This window comes from Peromyscus leucopus, chromosome 5, assembly GCF_004664715.2.
Source record: "Peromyscus leucopus breed LL Stock chromosome 5, UCI_PerLeu_2.1, whole genome shotgun sequence".
Classification (NCBI taxonomy): domain Eukaryota; kingdom Metazoa; phylum Chordata; class Mammalia; order Rodentia; family Cricetidae; genus Peromyscus; species Peromyscus leucopus.
Window position 1 is genome coordinate 126,283,562 of NC_051067.1, and position 16,390 is coordinate 126,299,951.

Here is a 16,390-nt window from a genome sequence, read left to right on the forward strand (position 1 = left end):
CTTTAAATGCTTTACAATGTGTGTAAAAATGTACATAGGCTTGGAAAATAGAAAAAAAAAGAAATATATAATTATATAAAGAAATAGTTTTTAAAAATAAAGTCTTTAAAAAGACAGTAAAGGTAATATAAAAAATAAGCCACTTAAAGATGGATAGTACACAGAGAATCTGGATTGTGTTGTCTTTGGGATTTTTAACTGCAAAAAACCATTTGATCATAAAAGCTGTTGAGTTAAACAAATATGTATATTTTAAAGGTAACTTGACTTCAAAATTTAGATGTAAGGATATGTTGCTTTGGAAAGGAGGCTCTGCTTTTGTTTCCATAGAAAGCCAGAGGTTATGGATTTGTTCCAGATTAAGATACATCAGGTTTGACCAGCCAAGACCCCCTGAAAGGTCTCCAATGATACCATGGCCCTGATGATCCAACATCTAGAATGGTTTCAAGGCAACTGGCTCAGAAAATACACCCTTATGGACTACTCTATAGTCCTAAAATTTTCTTTGTGTCCTCATAAGATACAACGCCCCACACCCCAGCAGAAAGTAGTAAGAGAAGCTACGCCCAATTTCCCAAATATACCAAGCTGGCTTTGGAGATGGAATTGGCTCATTCCTTCTCTAAACCCAAACATATTGCTAAAAAAAAAAAAAAAGGTTAAGAAATTCTTTTGTCCCATGTCAAAAGAGGCCTCTGGTGTGGGACAGAAAAAAGCCAATATTTTTATTTAAATCAGGTTGATTATAAATGTAATCTCTTTCTAAATAAGAAAATGGGATATGATATGGATATGATAGGATGAAAGGGTAGATTATTGAATCTACTTTTAAAGAGCAATTTGTTTAAAATGTCTTACATTGCTATGGATTTTAGTTTATTGATACAAGTTTAAACTTAATTTTATTATACTGTATATATATATCTATTCTTGTTTGAGGTATTATGTTTATGTAACTCATTTAAATTGTAATGGATAATTAAGAAATACAGATTAATAATTATTCTTCTATGATAGTCAAACTTATAGTCATGTTGTTTTCTAGGTATACATAGATATAATTCAATTAGGTAGGTAATCTTGAAACATTTCAAAGACCTACAGAATATGGCATTTAAAATGTTTGAAAAATTTAGACTTTCTAAACAATGAGACATGTCTGTTCCTGGCAGCACCAATTTGCTTCAGAGAGGAGGATGGGCATCGAAGACACTCATATGGAGTTTATCTTCTCCTTGGCAAAAATAGCCATTTGGGCAAGAAACTGTTCTTGCCTGGACTACTTGATTGATTGGACATGCAGGACCCATAGGAAAGTGACCACTGAACTTTGCTTGACAAAATGGTTCTTCAGGTTCCTGCTTCACAGAGGAAACTTCCAGACATTCTACAGGACACAGAAAAAAATGCCTGAGAGACTCTAGGCCTGTGGGCTAAAGACATGCCCCAACTTTACAAAAAAAATTAGGTGACTGTCTAGGCTGCCAGCTGTCTCTGTCTACCCTGCAAGACTCCCAAAAGTTGCTTGCATCCTTCTCCTGTTTCTCAGGCAATAGTATATCCTTCTGGGGTCTTTGATGTGGTTAAAGACTAAATAGTTATAATTTCTTCAGTTATGATAAAAGATAAGTTAGATATAAAACCTTAGACTCACAAATAAAAGATAGATATCTTCTTTAATATTGTAACTGTAATTCTTGCTTGATAATTGTTTTGTTATATGTAATTTCACTATGTTATAGTTAAAACCTTCCTTTTCGGGGGGTGGGGGGGTGGGGGTGGGGGAGAAAAAAGGGAAGTGCTGTGGATGACTGATTGATAAATAAAGCACTGATTGGCCAGTAGCCAGGCAGGAAGTATAGGTAGGACTAGCAAAGAGGAGAATTGAGAGAAGAGGAAGGTGGGGAGGAAGAGACACCATCCTGCCATCCAGAGAGCATCATGTAAAGGCAGCAGATAAAGCCAAGGAACACATGGCCACATATAGATTAACAGAAATGGGCTGAGTATAAGAGTAACAGCTAGACAATGGTAGGCCTGACATAATGGCTGAGCAGTTTAAATATTATAAGCATTTGTATGTTTATTTTATAAGTGGGCTATGGGACTGCCCGGGCTTGGTGGGACCTGGAGAGAAAAACTCTAGCTACAGAGAATAAGTTCTACAAACTCACATATCTTATTTTCATCTTTTTCTTCTTCTTACTTCTCTATTTCTAATAGAGATAGTAATTATCATCACTATCTCTATTAGAAAGATTCTCTTAACTAGACAGGAAGTACGTACAGCATTTCTAAAGTTTAGAGTTTATAGTCAGCTTTGTTATACAACACTTGGATTTAGTGAGTGTTGTCATTATAGAGTTGTGATACTTGTTGCTAGGAGACTAACATTCTCAGGACGAAGCCACACCCCAAAGTTCCTGAGTTCTCTCAGCCATTCCGGAACAGGCAGAGATGCACTGTCAGTGGTAGATGGTTTTTAACTAGAGGCTGTTCCTTCACCCAAATTCATAATAGCTCCCCTAAGTACTTCAATTCAGATAAACGTTTCTATTACAGCAGTACTTTTGGTTTGTTCTACAGAAAAACTTCACGCTGAGTGTGAAATTACCATATTTCGCTTCTGTAAAGCTCTTTGCCAAATACTGCACAGCTATTAGGTGATATAAAGTATTTTTCTAAAGGAGCTAGTAAAGCCAAAAGCAGCACAGCTCCGAACTCTATTTCCTCATTGTTTGTATTAACCAGTGACAAAACCTCAGAAACATTAATTGAGTCAAATCTCTGACTTGATTTACAAAGGAAAACTGAGACTTCGTCAATTAGCAGGCATAGACCCAGCAGAAATTGTCGTACCATTAACTAAGGAGGACATTGAAAAATTATGGACAGAAAGTGAACCTTGGCAAAGAGCTTGCAGTAATTTTTTGGGAGAAATTAACAGCAAATATCCCAAAAGCAATAGAGTTGATCTTAAAAAGAGAGCTGATTGGATCTTGCCTCGAATTGTATGGCAAAAACCCATATCTGGAGTTCGTACATTTTATACAGATGCCAACAAAGAAGGAAAGGCAGGTTACAAATCAGAAAATTTAAGTAAAGTGGTTCAAAGTCCGTATAATTCAGTTCAAAAATCAGAATTGTATGCTATTCTGTTGGTATTAATGGATTTTTCAGAACCTCTCAACATAGTAACTGACTCTCAGTATGCTGAAAGAGTGGTGTTACATATTGAGACTGCAGAATTTATCCCTGATGCTTCAGAATTAACTTCACTATTTATTCAATTACAAGGTACAATCAGGAAAAGGAATCATCCTTTATATATAACTCACATTCGATCCCATACTGGTCTGCCAGGCCCTCTAGCACAAGGCAATGATGAGATTGATAAATTATTGATAGGAAATGTGTTGGAGGCCTCAGAATTTCATAAAAAACATCACGTCAATAGTAAAGGTTTAAAAAAGGATTTTTCCATAACCTGGCAACAAGCCAAAGAAATAGTAAAGAAATGTCCTACTTGTTCCTTCTACAATCAAACGCCATTACCAGCAGGATGTAACCCAAAGGGTACTCAGAGAAATGAAATCTGGCAGATGGACGTGTTTCACTTTGCAGAATTTGGAAAACTGAAATAAGTACACCACACTATCGATACTTATTCAGGATTTCAATGGGCAACTGCTTTGAGTTCTGAAAAAGCTGATTCTGTAATCACTCATTTGCTAGAAGTTATGGCCATCATGGGTATACCTGCACAAATCAAAACTGACAATGCTCCATCATATGTCTCTGTTAAAATGAAACAGTTTTTTGCTTATTACAATATAAAGCATATTACAGGCATACCACATAATCCTACAGGTCAAGCAGTTATAGAAAGATCAAACAGAACTCTAAAGGATATGCTAAATAAACAGAAATGGGTAACAAAAACCCCCAGAAATAGACTGCATAATGCTCTTCTAACTTTGAATTTTCTGAATGCCAATGAGAAAGGAACAACAGCTGCAGAGAGACATTGGATAATAGAAAAAACTACAGAATTAAATCAGCCTATATACTTTAAGGATGTGCTGACCTCAGAATGGAAACCAGGGTATGTATTACATTGGGGACGAGGTTTTGCTTTTGTTTCTACAGGAGAAGATAAGCTGTGGATACCATCAAAATTGATAAAGGTTCGATTTGAACAAGAGAGACCTCTTAATTAGAGGAGGTGATAGTTCATCAACCAGCATGAACATCCAATTTAAACTAACTGGTATCAATAACACATGCCTTTTCATTTAATCAGATAATAACTTGTCCAAAGGAAACATCCCCAAAATTAGTCTTGGGGAAAGGTTTTTGTTTTTGTCTTTTAGGAGAATGAAGGTTAAGGAATTTGAAGAACACTGGACAAATGAGACAACTGAAGAAAAGGGACAAATCATCTATCCCAAGAAACAGAGTGAAACGGTGTATGGGTATATATTATCTAAAAAATTTTATGTCTTCCTAAATGTTTGTTTCTGCTTTTCTCTAAAGATTTAACACTATTGGTCTTCTAATAGTCCCAGTTCAATTAAAATTTAAAGCTGACTTTGGAGTTGGAGAATGGCTCTCTCCTTCTTTAAAATCAAGCATGTTGTTAAAAGGAAAATGCAAACTCCCTGTATCATGCCAGAATAAAAGAGCCATCTTCTGCTATGGTACAGGACAAAAGCAAAATTAATTAAGGGACTATTCTATTACTAATCTCAACTCTTTGATTCTATTCTGATTCTTTAAACTTTTCTTAAAGTATAAATTTTATATCAAAATTTATAAGATTAATATATATAATATACATTTTAAACTTTGTTAAGATATGAATGGTCATATAGAGTACTAACTAATTCTAGAAAAAAGGCTAGCTGCATATATATGTTTTTGTGTTTAAGTCTCTTATCAGTTTTCTGCAGGAAATCACGGCCAGGCCTAACATCAACTGATGTCTCCAGGAAGAAGATGGGGCCCCACAACAACAACAATTCCACGTGGACAATAATAATATCATTAAGCTGACAAACATAATCCACAGATCAGCTTTGAACTACAAGGTGCTCAGAGCAATTTTGAGATGACTAGCTGAGATGATCCAGTCTCAAAGACTACTTGAATAAGGACTTGAGATAAACCCTGAATTTTGGCATTATACACAGACTGGATAATGAAGGATATAGTTACCTCTCCTAGAATTTGACAATTAACCTAAAATTTTTCTTTCAGGATAAAGAAAACGTCGCCCATACCCAGCAGGAAGCAATTTTAAGAATACGACGCCCACATTCCCAAAGAGGTGGTGTGGGGCGGGTGGTTTTTTGGTCTTTTTAATGGGTTTTGGTTCTGGGATAATTTTCAGTGTTCAGGGGGGTTGGTTACAAGTTATTGTCAAGGGTTAGGAAAAAGGCTAAGCAAAGGAGATTAGATTTAAGGTTCTTGTTTAAAAAAAAAAAGAAAGAAAGAAAAGAAAAAGACAATTACTAATTTTAAATACTTTACATTGGATTGGATTGTTTTATATTGTATACAAATTTGAAATTGATATTGTTAGAAAATGCTATATGTATATTTCTAATTGTATTCATACCATTCATTTAACAATGTAATGCAAATTTCTGATCCTTGAATGTTATTATTACCAACTATTAGGATATAAAGAAATGAAAGTTAGTAGTTAGACATTACAATAGAACTTGTAGTCATATTAGATATGTTTTAAAATTGAGCAGAGATGTTTTAGACAGGTCATCTTCAAACCCTTCAGAGATCTACAGAATATGGCATTTAAAATGTTTTAATAACTTAGAAAAATTTTCTTTTTTGAGATATGTCGGCTCCTGGCAGTACCAATCTACTTCAGAGAAAATATGGGCATTGAAGAAACTGCATATGGAGTCAACTTTCATTTTGGCAAAAGTTAGCCACTGGACAACAAAGTATCCTTGAATCAACAGGACAAAATGGACAGACAGAACACGAAACAAGGGACTACTGATTCTTGCCAAAACAAGTGTGGTTATGGCTTTATCAAAAGGCATCTTCTGAGGCCAGGACAATATGGCCCCATCCCTGAAGTGGCCTTCGCATCCGGAAAAGGTACAGTGCCCTTTTCTTCGAAGGCAGCTTAACAGGCAGAGGGCCAATGGATTCTGTTGTACAATGGAACAGTAGCTGAAAGCTCATGCCTCTCAAAAGTAGACTGGCATTTAATAGAGGGATGTGGAGAAGAAGGGGATGCTGAGATGAAGCCATATATACACAGCCAAGAAGAATGGACAGCTGAATTTAAAAACTGTCAACAATTTCCAGAATTTAAAATCCTGAATCATGACAGGACACTAGTGGAATTCAGGTGTTTCTGGTACGTGGACTGCTCTCACCCAATGTGAGGTTGAACTGTTGACCTTGTATACATCCTACATCACAAATGAGTCTGTCAGATACACTAAGCCTATAGGCTGAAGATGATGCCCCAACACTGCGGAGAAACCTCAGGTGACTGCCCAGGCAGCTGGCTGTTTCTGTCAACTCACAAATTTTTTGAAGTTGCTTGCATGCACTTCCTGTTTTTATTTTGTTAGCTAATATTATTCCCTTCTTGGGTCTCTGAGGGAGTTGAAGATTAGTTAGTTATGGTTGAAGATTAGTTAGTTATAGTTGAAAATTAATTAGGATAGAAAGTACATTAGATACATCTTGGAATTACCAAAATAGGATAGATAATGGAATTATTTTCTCTGATTTGTCAAATACCTGTTTAGGTATTTATTATTTGTATATATTGTATATAGTTATTGTACTTTTGTATATAGTTTTTCTTTTGTTAGTTTAACCTTTTGCTTTTTTTCTTTTTATTAAAATAGAAAAGGGGAAATGTGGTAGTAATCTAATTGTACTGAATGTGATTTTGATTGTATGTTAATAAATAAAGTTGTCCGGGGGTCAGAGCTATTAGAGCCATAGCAAGAGTGTGGCGGTGGTGGCACACGCCTTTAATCCCATAGATCTCTGTGTGTTCAGGGATATAGCCAGCATTGGAGACATATGCCTTTAAGACCTAGGGGGCTGTACATTCAGACAGTGACGAGGCAGTCATGTGTTTGGGTTTACAACCAATGAGAAGGCAGAACAACATACTATAAAAAAAAGAACAGACAGGAAGTAGGTCTCTTTTCGCGAAGCTGGGACAGCAGGAGGAAGGGTGAGATTTTAGCTCTGAGCTCTGACCTCTTGGCTTTCTCCTTTACATTGTTTCTGTGTTTCTTATTTAATAAGATGGTTAGTTACATCTACACATTATTTTATGTGTATGGCTTTTTTTCCTGTGTGCATGTATTTGTACCCCATTCATTCCTGATGACTAGGGAGGCCAGGAGATGCTGTCAGAACCCCTGGAACTGGAGTTACAGACAGTAGTGAGCTTCCATATGTACTGGGAATGGAAGCTGAGTGCTCTGGAAGATTCTTCAGTACTCTTAACTACTCAAGTATTTTCCAATCCAAATTTTCTGTTCTTGATTATGTTTCCTGTAGAAGGCAGCCTAGTCAAGGTCAGACACCTGATGCTGATTAAAAAGTGAATTCTCCTTCAGGTGAGAGAATTACCCTCAGGCAGGGATGAGCTCCCTAAGTACAACATGATCAGACTTAAACCAAAAACATACAAATAACAAAAATGGATTCAGCAGGTGTACTCATATATTTCAGTGTACTTACTCACACATACTTAACAAGGAGGAAGTTGGAAGGGAAGTATGTGGAAAGAAATGGAGGGAGAAGAAAAAGGGGGAAATTGATGTAATACGTTTTAAGAAAAAATTTAATAAAAAAAAGAGGGGCTAGAGAGATGGCTTAGCAGTTAAGAGCACTGGGTGTTGTTACAGAGGATCCAGGTTCCATTCCCAGAACCAACATGGTAATTAACTGTGAAGGCCTAGACTTAACTTTACAGGCTCAGGAATGTTGCCATGACAACTCCAATGGATACAGAGCAGTATTCTCCTGCAGACATCCTGTCTGCGGTTTATGGCCCTTGGAGATATCTAGATAACCCTGCTGAGCAGTCCAGATAATCCTGTTCAGTGGGTTGTGGTTCCCCACCAAAAGTCTAACCCACTGATTTCAAATGTGGTTTGGCACCCAAAGTCTAGAACAATAGTTTCAAAAAATGACCTTGCCCCATATCCCTTCTACCCAATCCTAGATTGCCAACTCCCAGCTTGTGGTTTTTCCCCGTAAAACCTCTCTATCTAGGCCAGCACCACATTTCCTTCCCTCTTCTTTGCAGTGGCCCAGGATAAACATGAATAAAAGGACCCTTATGTTCTTGTATCAGAAACTGGCTCCTTGGTGGTCTCTGGGGGTTTGCGAAACGGGAACAACAGCAAAATCAGTCACCTTTTCTAAGTTTGAGGCCAGGCTGGTCTACAGAATGGGTTTCAAGGCTGCCCAGATAAACCCTCTTTCAAAAACCAGCAAAAAGCCTTCAAACCAAGAATAAGATCCACCTTTAATCTGGATCACACCTTCTGGTTGCAGACTACATATAAAAGGATATTGAAGAAGGAAACTCTCTCTTTGTCTGCTTGCCCCAGCTCTGGCTACCAAGTTCATTCCTTTATCAGCATTAGAGCCTACACTTTGGAATTTTGGTGTACACTGAAGACCAGCTGGGACATCCAGCCTTATGGGCTGAACAACCACTGGAGTCTTTAACGTACCATTGGTAGACAGACATTGTTGGACTGGCTGGACCACGGCTTGGGAGACATCCTAATAAATCCACTTTCTACACACATGGAGAGATTGAGTTTTACAAGTTCTGCTCTTGAAGACAACCTTAAATTATGCAACCTTTTTTTCCCACTTGCCCACTGAAGAAGATATGCTGGCGAACAATAGTTCTTATAAAAACATTCTTCCTTAGCTCCATTATTCTCTAATTATTCAACTTACTTTGAAGACTACTCTTTTTACTATTATTCATTTGTCAAGACTTTGCCCTGAATTCCGGAAGAAAACTTCGACAGCAATGGAGCCATCATTCAGCCTTCTGGTGGGAGACAAATCTATCATTCTGTGTTTTTATCTGGTGCCTGCATTTCTCCCCTTGTTCTCTGAAGTGCCTGTGACTAACAGGTAAAAGGACCTTCAGTTCACCTCACCTCAGCGTGAAGCCACCGAACAAACATCTCCTTTTGTGTCCTTAAATCTCTCTTTAAAACTGTGAATATTCTGGGCACCCTTTACCTGTGGGATGGGGAATCCACTCCACACTGAGCAAATGGCTGTGCAAATTAGTCACGTTGTGTTCTGTGTGGGAGCCCGTTCTCGGGTTCCTCGTGGCTTTACCCAGCAGGTCCACATAGAGGATGATTAGGACCATGAGCCTGAGTGCAGGTGTCTGAGATGGTCTGCACTTGGCTGTGCTGGGGGAGGAGGTCTTTTGCTCCACTCCTTGGCATCTCCATAAAAACCCTGGGGCAGAGACAGTCAGGGCCTGTTGGAATAGGTTCCAGGCCCTCTTGAGGCTATCCTTTATTTTCTATCTGTTTATCTCCACAATAAATCCTTCTATCTAATATTCCCTGCTGCTCACACTCAAGAAAACTCTGGGGAGCTATGGGGTTGGTGTGTAAATGCCCCACAGAATGGCACCATGAACAGGGACTAAAGAAAAAAGAAAAAAAGGGACTTAAAAAAAGGGGGGACTAAAGACAAATGAACAGGGACTAAAGACAAAGTAATAGGAACTAAAGATAAAGGAAAATAAGTTTTATTACAGAGTATTTGGCGAAAGTGCTGAGTCAGCCCTGCCAGTGGAAAGGCATGCCAGTGTTATGGAAAATATATATATATATATATATATATATATATATATATATATATATATATATTATTGATAGGCAGGGGTTTTATCCTTGAGAGAAAAGGAAAGCGGACTGGAAGGATATCCGATGCTACAGCAAAATTCTCTTCTGTCAAAATTTTCTATCTTCTATCCCTTTCTCAATTTCTATCTATGAAAAATAAGTATAAGGTATAGGGTAGTAATATAGTGTAGGAAAAAGTTAGAAGTGTAAGATTTTGTAGAAAAAAATTTAAGGTAAGTAAGGCAAATAGACAAAAACTCTTCAATTTTCTAACTTTGGGGGCTATGAATGCAAACTGGGGGAAAAATCTTTCTTTGGGCTTTACGGGTAGTAAAAAAGCTCTTCTCTGAGCTTATGGGGAAGAAAAAGTTTCCTATGGAAGCTTTTGACCTGGGGACAGCTGAAATGCTAAGTCCAAGTGGCAGGAGAAAGTGATTTCTCCCTGAGGCAAAAATGGGGGTGTAAGAAGTCAAAGTTTAAAGTTGGGAAGTTTTGGGAAAATTTGGTCTTTCTCTCTCCTGGGGGGAAAAAATCTTCCTCTTAAACTATAAAGCTTTTCTTGAAAAATTTGGGGGGGAAATCTCTCTAAAAAGCTTTAATCTTTCTCAAAAGCTCTCAAACTTAAAAATTAAAGCCTTTAACTTTCTCAAAAGGACAAAAATTAGAATCACCTGAAGATATTAGTATGGGGACCACCTGTGATTAGCTCTAAGGGAAAACAACAAACCTCTTAAGACAGCAAAACCTCTCTAAGTTCTTTCAAGCTTTAAAAGTCCTCCCTGCAATGCAGGAGGCAGGGATGGAGTTCCTAAAAACCTTCTAAGCTCTGTCTCTTCAAGCTAGTAAAAGACAGTGGGTCAAAGTCTCCTGAGGGAAACACTTGGGAGAGTGTGGGTGAAGAGCTACAGAGAGCCCAAAAGGGCAGAAAACTTTACCTGAGAAAACAAAAAAGCCAAGCTTTTCAGTTACAGCCGAGCAGAGGCATCAAAGGTTTTGTTTGAGTGAGCATTTCAGAATGAAAAAAAAAAAAAGTGCTCCTTATCATCCTAATGCAAAGATCCCCTGAAGCAATGCAAACTGTTAGCATTGTATCCTCTCTTTTGACCAAAAACCCAGAGGCGACTGGCCAGTGTCTCTGAGTTGGAGTGCATTTCAGGGATACTAGGGTTCCTGCAGTTGTAAACTTCCTGGAGCACAGAGTTGAGGCAGGAAGGTGCAGGACCCAGGGGAAGATTGCTAATGAACAAACAAAGCTAAAGCCGGTGGGAACGGCACAGTTGTCTACTTTCCCACAAGTCCGGGGTTGATAGGTCCACAGCTGCAAAAAGAAATCTGAGAAAAGCTTTCCTATCAGAGAAAGGACCTTTCTGGGAAAACAGTAAAGCTGAGCTGTGTCTGAAGCAGTTGTGCTGCTGAGTCAGAATGCTGTCTGGGGAAAGGGCCCAGCCAGGGCAGAACAGAACTATCCAGGAGTAAAGCTTTCTTTCTGTCAGAGAAAGCACCTCTTTGAGTAAAGCTTTGTTTCAACTGACTCCCAGTGAGATGAGGGAGTGTAGCCCTGAGGGGTGATTGCCTCTGGTATAAGCTCTGTCCTTTAGCACCCAGACAAGCAAATGCAACCCACTGGGGGACTGGGCCAGGTGAAGGCCTGAGGGAAAAACACCTGTCCTAATGCGAGCTTAGATATGGCAAAAACCTCCCTTGCTAAGCTTGATTTATGAACACAAACCTCAGACCCCGAAAACAGAAACAGACAAAAAGCCCCTACCTTCAGCAGCAGGGAAAGCCGCCGCTGTAGTGTCGGAAACTGTTTCTGGGGTAGCAGGATAAACTGAGACCAAATTGGATACTGTGGGAGAAAGACTGAAGAAACAGAGGGGACAGATTTCTCCCCAGAAAATGTATGACCTTTAAAAGCTGCTAGAATTGGAGGCAAATTCAGGGGGAGAGAAAAAGCCCCTACCTCCAAAGGCAGCTAGCAGAGGAACAGAGCTGCAGACAGATAGCTGAAGCTCTGCATCTGGGGGGGAAAGGAACAAGCAAAATGAGAATAAAATCAGTGGGAGAAAAATCTCTCTGAAAGAGCTATGGAAAAGCTGTTGTATATGATCTTGTTTTTCACTGACTGGCTAAAACAAACACAAGCTCCGAGGGAAGTTGCTATCAGAAATGCCAGCCTCAATGCACGCTATGGAGGCAGGTTCTGATTGGGGGGGGGGGGCAGCGTCAAATGAAGGAGACACCTGTTGAAGCCAGCTGAGGAGAGACCAGAAACCTCCCAATGTCCCATAGCTGAAAATGTAAAATGCTTGTTCAAATCTCCCATTGTAAAAGCAAAAAACTTTGTTCAAACCTCCCAGGCAAGAATTTGTAAGTCTGGTAAAAGAACCAGTTGATTCTCAGACTCCACAAGAACTATGGGAAATGACTGATATAAGGGAAATGATATTATTATGGACTGATATAAGGGAAACACATTCTGGGAAAGGTAGTTTTTCCGCTAAAGAAGGCGACATTGCCCTGAAACACTTTTTTCAGCTCGAAAATACGTTCATGGTAAACCTTAAAATACAGCCTTTAAAAGAGTAAGCAAAGTCGTCTAAGAGTTTAAGTGTCAGTTCCAATGAAAAATTGAAAGGATATGGAACTAGGTGCTTTGCGGTTTGGGGCTCCGTTGGTAAAATGCTTTATTTACCCTAATAGCTGTGCAAGTTTTACGGTAGTTGGATGACAAAAGCTACCTTTAAGAACATACAAGCCACTTTAAAATCCTTAAAACAAGGGAAAGCAGGTTATACACTGAACCCTGTCTTAGATATGAAGAAACTTATGTTGAAATTAAAAAAGTTCTTTGCCTTTTGAACAAACTGCCTGCAATGAGTGATTCCTTTACAAATATAATAAGGAGACAAGAAAACAGACATTCAAAAAAGAAATGACTGCTTTATAGATGGGAAACAAACTTCAGAAAAGCTATCTTAAAAAAGTTCCTAGAAGAAATCAATACTAAATATCACAGCTGCTAATAACATCAGGAGTTAAAGCTAATGAAATGAAAATGCTAAATCCTGAAAGTGCTTTTTCTCAGAGTAAGCTAATGAAGGATATGTTTCATGAAAGAACATCTATGTTCTTGACTCCTTTGAGAATAGTAAGTTTTGATGAAAATATTGGAACTAATAACAATCAAGTCAATGTTTCAACAAATTCAAGACGCTATTCACAAAAGAAAGCTGCCATGCTTTGTGGGCCATATTAGAGTTCACTCCAATCTTCCTGGTCCTTTAGCTGAGGGTAATATGAAATGGAAAGATCCCTGCTCGGGATTATGGAAGGGTCTCGATCCTGTTTTAATATGGGGTCAAGGACATGTTTGTGTTTTTTCACAAGAGGAGAATGAAGCTCGGTGGTTACCGAGTGTCTGGTAAGGAGCATGGAACTAAGGAAGGTCAGCTCCAATGACGTTCTTATAAAGGAACCAGAATGAAAGTGGCTCAATTAGTATTTCTGAGGTTTTGTCACTGGTTAATGGAAACAGTGAGGAAACAGAGTTCAGAGCTGTGCCGCTTTTGGTTTTACTAGCTCCTTTAGAAAAATACTTTATATCACCTAATAGCTGTGCAGTATTTGGCAAAGAGCTTTACAGCAGCTAAATATGGTAATTTCACCCTCAGGGTGAAGTGAAGTTTTTCTGTAGAACAAACCAAAAGTGCTGCTGTAATAGAAACGTTTGTCTGAATTGAAGCACGTAAGGGAGCTATTATGAATTTGGGTGAAGGAACAGCCTCTAGTTAAAAACCTTCTACCGCTGACAGTGCATCTCTGCTGGTCCGGAACGGCTGAGAGAACTGGCAACTTTCGAGTGTGGAGTCATCCTGGGAAGGTTATAGTCCCCTAGCAACAACTATCACAATTTTATAACAACAACACTCACTAAATCTCAGTACTTTATAACAAAGCTGACTATAAACTCTAAACTTTAGAAATGCTGTACGTACTTCCTGTCTAGTTAAGAGAATCTTTCTAATAGAGATAGTGATGATAATTAAGAGTAAGAAGTAGAAAAAGATGAAAATAAGATATGTGAGTTTGTAGAAATTATTCTGTCTTGTTAGATCTGTGTTAAGAAATCTTTAGGTGTTTGCTAAGTTAAATATATGCTAATGGTAGCCCTATATAAGTTTGTAAAATAGATCTATAGAGTTCCTTTAAGAATATAAGCTTGCAAGAAATATCTAAGGTAGTCTTAAGACATGTAGTAATAAGCTTGTAAGAAGTAAAGATACTAGTTGTAAATGTAAGTTTAAATAAGAAATAGGATAAGAAGTATATAAGAAATAAGAAATATATTTGCTAAAGTAGTTCTATAGTTCCCTTAAAGAGTATAAAGAAGTGAATGTTAATGTTATATGTGAATTTGTAAAAAAAAAAAAAAGTGTAAGTATTAAGTGTGAATCTATTCTTAATGTATATGGTGAAAGAACCTGAGACACAGAAGGTTAGTGTCCCAGTAGACTGCAAAGCAGGCAGTCTGAATGGTTTCAAAAGCTCCAGAAGCTGCTAAGAAGCTAAGAATGGCAGACGCCAGAACCAGCACAACAAGGCATCTGCAGCGGAGATCCGTGGAAAATCGACGCAACACAGAAAATCCTGAGCTAACATCAAAAACGGTGCGGTTTAGAAAATACTACTGTACCTACAAAGGTCTCTGGCTTGAGAATAAAAGTTCAGAGATGCTTGTTTGAACAAAAATTGTTAACTGCAAAAAGTTTTGGTTGTAAAACATCTCTTCATATTTGGAAGTGAAAGCCTGATACCAAATTTATTTCTTGTTTGAACTTTTTGAACTTAAAATGAGATAAAATTACAAAAAGATTTTGGTTATGGATTTCTCATATTTGGAAGGCTAGTACCAGAATTTATCATTTGAATTTTAAGACTTAAGAAATGAAATAAACAATAGAGATTTCATTGCAATGGGACAATTTTGAGTTTATTCATACTAATGACCTAAAAACTGTTTTCTGGAATTGGGTTAAAAATGGAACTGTTTAAATGAAGAAATTTATTTCTACCTAGAATCAAGATGCAGTTTTGTGTATGCATATATGCTTTATTAACTGGTGATTCATGAATTGTTTTGTGGAACTGTTTATGTAAAAATGGAATTACTTATGGAACTGGTTTTGTGTAACAAATGGAACTGTTTAAACAGAAGTTTGGGTTTTATAACTAGGCTTGAGAATTTGCTTAAAAAACTATAAAAGGGAGAGTTAATATTCCTTAGTCTATTTAATTTAAAAAAATTTTCTTTGAGTGGATTAATGTCATGTTTTGTTAGTAAGAAATGCAAATAAGGTATACTAAGAGACTACTTTTAAAGTGTGTAAAGAGTTTTATTAAGAAACTGCTTTTGGATGTTTTGCTAAAAGTTTTCAAAGTGTTAATGGTTAGATTGAAAATATTGCTTCTCAATATGGGTTTGTAGGAATTGTATAAGTTTGGGTTCCTCTAACTAGGTTTGAGATTTTGTTTAAAAAATTATAAAGAAAAGGAGGAGTTATGAGATTGAATTATGTTTGCAGAAACCTATTGATATTAATGCACACTGGTTTTGTGGAGTTAAGGAAATATTTAAGTTTGATGTGAATACATCCAAGTTTTTCCTATGTTCTGTTAGCAAGAAAATTCAAATGGTTGAGTTAAAGTTGTAAGACGGAGAAAATTGTTAACTATATATAGTACCATATATGCTAATTCAAATGGTTCTGTTAAGAGTTTGCTTTGAGTTGTAAGACTGAGAGAATTGTGACTATGCATAGCGATATTTATGTTAACCTGTTAATGGTAATGATAAAGCTAAGGGATTCTTTAAGTTTGTAGTCGCTTTAAGAGTTTTTGGTTTAGAAAGGGCTTGAGGCAGCTAAGACTGCTGTAGTCACCTTGGACCTAATTCAAAAGAGAAATGCCATTTATATCATCCTCTACTCCCATACTGGGAGGTGTAACAGCTATGGAGTTTGCTGTAAGCCATTAATAGTTATTTTTTTTATATATTAAGAAAGGGGGACCTGAGGGAGCCCATTCTCGGATTCCTCATGGCTTTACCCAGCAGGTCCACATAGAGGATGATCAGGACCACGGGCCTGAGTGCAGGTGTCTGAGATGGTCTGCACTTGGCTGTGCTGGGGAGGAGGTCTTTTGCTCCACCCCTTGGCGTCTCTATAAAACCCCTGGGGCAGAGACAGTCAGGGCCCATTGGAATAGGTTCCAGGCCCTCTTGAGGCTATCCTTTATTTTCTATCTGTTTATCTCCACAATAAATCCTTCTATCTAATATTTCCTGCTGCTCACACTCAAGAAAACTCTGGGGAGCTGTGGGGTTGGTGGGTAAATGCCCCACAGTTCTGGAGGAAGAAAAGGAAGTGCCTATGGAGTGCAGGAAGACCGCAAGGTCAGGAATTGGAGCCAGGGCAAATGCT